Genomic DNA, 6,000 nt, shown 5'->3' on the forward strand with positions numbered 1-6,000 from the left:
CAACTCTGCTTATACCAGAGTAAAAATGAAATGTATGAGAAATTCCAATCTGGATTCAGACAGCCCAAGTGAAGATTACAAACGATCTCTTCTTGCCTCTGATCAAGGCTACGTAGCCCTACTCGCCCTCAGTTTAACCTTTGACACTATAGATAACACTATTCTCTTTGAAAGATTAGAGAACATGGTTGAAATCACAGAAACAGCCCTATTGTGGTTCAAATCATATCTAAACGAACCCTATCAGTCCGTATTTCTAAATTACACAGATGTCCGATATGGAGTTCCACAATGCTCTATTTAAGGGCATCTATTATTTACATTATAGATGTTACCACAGGGCAGTTATAAGCAGACAGGATGTTAACTTACAGATGCAGAGGACACTGCTCTATATATCAGCCAAACCTGATAGTCCTCAATTTTCTTTAATCTAGAGTTACTGTGTAAAGGATGTACTCTGGATGCCACATGACTTCGTTCTCCTTAACAGTAACAAAACATAGGTTCTCTTTTTAGGTCTGAAAAACACTAGAAGAAAACTCTAAATGTTAGACTTGGCTGTTTTTTTGCATTATTCTGGGTCCAGCAGCTAAAAATCTTGGTGTCTTATTTGTTTAGGATCTATCATTTCAACAACATATAGCTAGATAACTAGGACAGCCTACATTGCCAAACTAAGAAATTCCTTTTCTACAGGATGCAGAAAAGCTAGTACACACTTAACCTCACGGTTAGATTATTGCAACACACTTTTGTCAGGCTGTTCCAGCAGGTACCTCAATAAACTTTGTCGTGGTTCTTCTACTTCTTCTTCGGAGGACTTCTTTTGAAAGGAGACTCGTGACCACCGTCTTTCAATTGTAACAATGAAACATTTTATTCCAATCAAAAGTACAGTGTGGAGGGAGTTTGCCAATTCTGGGTGCCCCTCTTCTCTCTCTCCCAGACAAAGGAATACCTTATGTTTTATACCCTACTATACGTCATATGTTGTTTGACTGTTCTCATATGCAGGATGTCTGCAGCACGTAGACCATGTAAGTAATGGTGGGGGCTAATGATGATTCCTTATGGATGAAATGCAGACACAGCTGGACCCCTTAACATCTCTTTTACGTTATGTTTGTTTAGTTCATGTACAGTTTCTCACATTAGGTCTGGGAACGAATCCCACTCTCCTTTCCAAGACTACCCCATGGGCCTCACTATATTCAGTTTCTATACATGTATTGACTTTCTTTTTTGTGTTACAGGTTCTCAGGAACCCCATCAACCCAACAAATGTATTTTCATTGGCAACTGTGTGGCTCACTGTCTGAACTGTGTGTTCTGCAACTCTGTAACATATAAGTGATCATTCATTTCCATACATGTATTGACTTTCTTTATGGTCTTACAGGCTTTCTGGACCCCATGACCCCACCCCCCTCCTCCATCCTAATGGTGGATCCAGCTGAGAAGGGTCTGTGCATCTGCAACGGTGTATGGTTCGCTGTCCATCATTCTGCAACTCTGTAACAGGGAAGTGATCGTTCAGTTTCTATACATGTATTGCCTTTTTTTTTGTCTTACACGCTTTCTGGACCAATGGCTCACTCCTTCCTGATAGTTGCAATGGACAGACTATTGTTGGCTGTATACACCATGTGTGGCTCAGGTAAGTGTGGTAACAGGTAAGGTAAGTGTGTAAAAGGTAAGGGATCATTCAGTTTCTATACATGTATTTTTTTTGTCTTACAGGTTTTTCAGACCACATGAACCAAGGGTCTGTGCATCTGTAACTGTGTGTGATTCGCTACGATCTGTGTGCAAGTGTGTAACAGGTAAGTGATCATTCAGTTTCTATACATGTATTGACTTTCTTTTTTTGCCTTACAAGTTATTCGGACCGCATGAACCAAGGGTCTGTGCATCTGCAACTGTGTGTGACTCGGTACTATCTGTCTGCAAGTGTATAACAGGTAGGTGATCATTCAGTTTCTATATGTGTATTGACTTTCTTTTTTTTGTCTTACAGGTTTTTCGGGCCGCATGAAACAAGGGTCTGAGCATCTCCAACTGTGTGTGACTCGCTATCTGTCTGCAAGTGTGTAACAGGTAGGTGATCATTCAGTTTCTATACATGTATTGACTTTCTTTTTTTGTCTAACAGGTTTTTCGGACCGCATGAACCAAGGGTCTGTGCATCTGCAACTGTGTGTGATTCGCTACGATCTGTCTGCAAGTGTGTAACAGGTAAGTGATCATTCAGTTTCTATACATGTATTGACCTAATTTTTTTTGTCTTACAGGTTTTTCGGAACGCATGAACCAAGGGTCTTTCCATTGCCACTGTGTGTGTGACTCCCTACTATCTGTCTGCAAGTGTGTAACAGGAAGGTGATCATTCAGTTTCTATACATGTATTGACTTTCTTTTTTTGTCTTACAGGTTTTTCGGACCTCATGAACCAAGGGTCTGTGCATCTGCAACTGTGTGTAACAGGCAGGTGATCATTCAGTTTCTATACATGTATTGACTTTCTTTTTTTGTCTTAAAGGTTTTTCGGACAGCATGAACCAAGGGTCTGTGCATCTGCAACTGTATGTGACTCGCTATCTGTCTGCAAGTGTGTAACAGGTAGGTGATCATTCAGTTTCTATACATGTATTGACTTTCTTTTTTTGTCTTACAGGTTTTTCGGACCGCATGAACCAAGGGTCTTTCCATTGCCACTGTGTGTGTGGCTCGCTATCAGTCTGCAAGTGTGTAACAGGTAAGTGATCATTCAGTTTCTATACATGTATTGACTTTCTTTTTTTGTCTTACAGGTCTTTCGGACCACATGAACCAAGGGTCTGTGAATCTGCAACTGTGTGTGACTCGCTACTATCTGTCTGCAAGTGTGTAATAGGTAGGTGATCATTCAGTTTCTATACATGTATTGACTTTCTTTTTTTGTCTTACAGGTTTTTCAGACCGCATAAACCAATGGTCTTTCCATTGCCACTGTGTGTGTGGCTCGCTGTCAATCTGTCTGCAAGTGTGTAACAGGTAAGTGATCATTCAGTTTCTATACGTGTATTGACCTTCTTTTTTTGTCTTATAGGTTTTTCGGACCGCATGAACCAAGGGTCTTTCCATTGCCACTGTGTGTGTGGCTCGCTATCAATCTATCTGCAAGTGTGTAAAAGGTAGGTGATCATTCAGTTTCTATACATGTATTGACTTTCTTTTTTTTGTCTTACAGGTTGTTCGGACCACATGAACCGAGGGCCTGTGCATCTGCAACTGTGTGTGACTCACTACTCTGTCTGCAAGTGTCTAACAGGTAGGTGATCATTCAGTTTCTATACATGTATTGACTTTCTTTTTTTGTCTAAAAGGTTTTTCGGACCGCATGAACCAAGGGTCTGAGCATCTCCAACTGTGTGTGACTCGCTATCTGTCTGCAAGTGTGTAACAGGTAGGTGATCATTCAGTTTCTATACGTGTATTGACTTTCTTTTTTTGTCTTACAGGTCTTTCGGAACGCATGATCCAAGGGTCTGTGCATCTGCAACTGTGTGTGATTCGCTACGATCTGTCTGCAAGTGTGTAACAGGTAAGTGATCATTCAGTTTCTATACATGTTTTGACTTTCTTTTTTTGTCTTACAGGTTTTTCAGACCGCATAAACCAATTGTCTTTCCATTACCACTGTGTGTGTGGCTCGCTATCAATCTGTCTGCAAGTGTGTAACAGGTAAGTGATCATTCAGTTTCTATACATGTATTGACTTTCTTTTTTTGTCTTACAGGTTTTTCGGACCACATGAACCAAGGTTCTTTCCATTTCCACTGTGTGTGTGGCTCTCTATCAGTCTGTCTGCAAGTGTGTAACAGGTAGGTGATCATTCAGTTTCTATACATGTATTTTTTGTCTTACATGTTTTTCGGACCGCATTAACCAAGGGTCTGTGCATCTGCAACTGTTTGTGACTCGCTACTCTCTGTCTGCAAGTGTGTAACAGGTAAGTGATTATTCAGTTTCTATACATGTATTGACCTAATTTTTTTTGTCTTACAGGTTTTTCGGACTTCATGATCCAAGGGTCTGTGCATCTGCAACTCGCTGCTATCTGTCTGCAAGTGTGTAACAGGTAAGTCATCATTCAGTTTCTATACATGTATTGACTTTCTTCTTTTGTCTTACAGGTTTTTCGGTACGCATGAACCAAGGGTCTGTGCATCTGCAACTGTGTGTAACAGGTAGGTGATCATTCAGTTTCTATACATGTATTGACTTTCTTCTTTTGTCTTACAGGTTTTTCGGTACGCATGAACCAAGTGTCTGTGCATCCGCAACTGTGTTTGACTCGCTACTATCTGTCTGCAAGTGTATAACAGGTAAGTGATTATTCAGTTTCTATATGTGTATTGACTTTCTTTTTTTTGTCTTACAAGTTTTTCGGGCCGCATGAAACAAGGGTCTTTCCATTGCCACAGTGTGTGTGGCTCGCTATCAATCTGTCTGCAAGTGTGTAACAGGTAGGTGATCATTCAGTTTCTATACATGTATTGACTTTCTTTTTTTTGTCTTAAAGGTTTTTCAGACCGCATGAACCAAGGGTCTGTGCATCTGCAAGTGTGTAACAGGTAGGTGATCATTCAGTTTCTATACATGTATTAACTTTCTTTTTTTGTCTAACAGGTTTTTCGGACCGCATGAACCAAGGGTCTGAGCATCTCCAACTGTGTTTGACTCGCAATCTGTCTGCAAGTGTGTAACAGGTAGGTGATCATTCAGTTTGTATACATGTATTGACCTAATTTTTTTTGTCTTACAGGTTTTTCGGACCGCATGAACCAAGGGTCTTTCCATTGCCACTGTGTGTGTGACTCCCTACTATCTGTCTGCAAGTGTGTAACAGGAAGGTGATCATTCAGTTTCTATACATGTATTGACTTTCTTTTTTTGTCTTACAGGTTTTTCGGACCGCATGAACCAAGGGTCTTTCCATTGCCACTGTGTGTGTGGCTCGCTATCAGTCTGTCTGCAAGTGTGTAACAGGTAGGTGATCATTCAGTTTCTATACGTGTATTGACTTTCTTTTTTTTGTCTTACAGGTTTTTCGGACCGCATGAACCAAGGGTCTTTCCATTGCCACTGTGTGTGTGGCTCGCTATCAATCTGTCTGCAAGTGTGTAACAGGAAGGTGATCATTCAGTTTCTATACATGTATTGACTTTCTTTTTTTGTCTTACAGGTTTTTCAGACCTCATGAACCAAGGGTCTGTGCATCTGCAACTTTGTCTGACTCGCTACTATCTGTCTGCAAGTGTGTAACAGGTAGGTGATCATTCAGTTTCTATACATGTATTGACTTTCTTTTTTTGTCTTACAGGTTTTTCGGTACGCATGAACCAAGTGTCTGTGCATCTGCAACTGTGTTTGACTCGCTTCTATCTGTCTGCAAGTGTATAACAGGTAAGTGATCATTCAGTTTCTATACATGTATTGACTTTCTTTTTTTTGTTTTACAAGTTTTTCGGACCGCATGAACCAAGGGTCAGTGCATCTGCAACTGTGTGTGACTCGCTATCTGTCTGCAGATGTGTAACAGGTAGGCGATCATTCAGTTTCTATACATGTATTGACTTTCTTTTTTTGTCTTACAGGTTTTTCAGACCGCATAAACCAATGGTCTTTCCATTGCCACTGTGTGTGTGGCTCGCTATCAATCTGTCTGCAAGTGTGTAACAGGTAAGTGATCATTCAGTTTCTATACATGTATTGACTTTCTTTTTTTGTCTTACAGGTTTTTCGGACCGCATGAACCAAGGGTCTGTGAATCTCCAACTGTGTGTGACTCGCTATCTGTCGTGTAACAGGTAAGCGATCATTCAGTTTCTATACATGTATTGACTTTCTTTTTTTGTCTTACAGGTTTTTCGGACCTCATGAACCAAGGGTCTGTGCATCTGCAACTCGCTGCTATCTGTCTGCAAGTGTAACAGGTAAGTGATCATTCAGTTT

The sequence above is a fragment of the Salminus brasiliensis genome, chromosome 4 (assembly GCF_030463535.1).
Source record: "Salminus brasiliensis chromosome 4, fSalBra1.hap2, whole genome shotgun sequence".
Taxonomy (NCBI): Eukaryota; Metazoa; Chordata; class Actinopteri; order Characiformes; family Bryconidae; genus Salminus; species Salminus brasiliensis.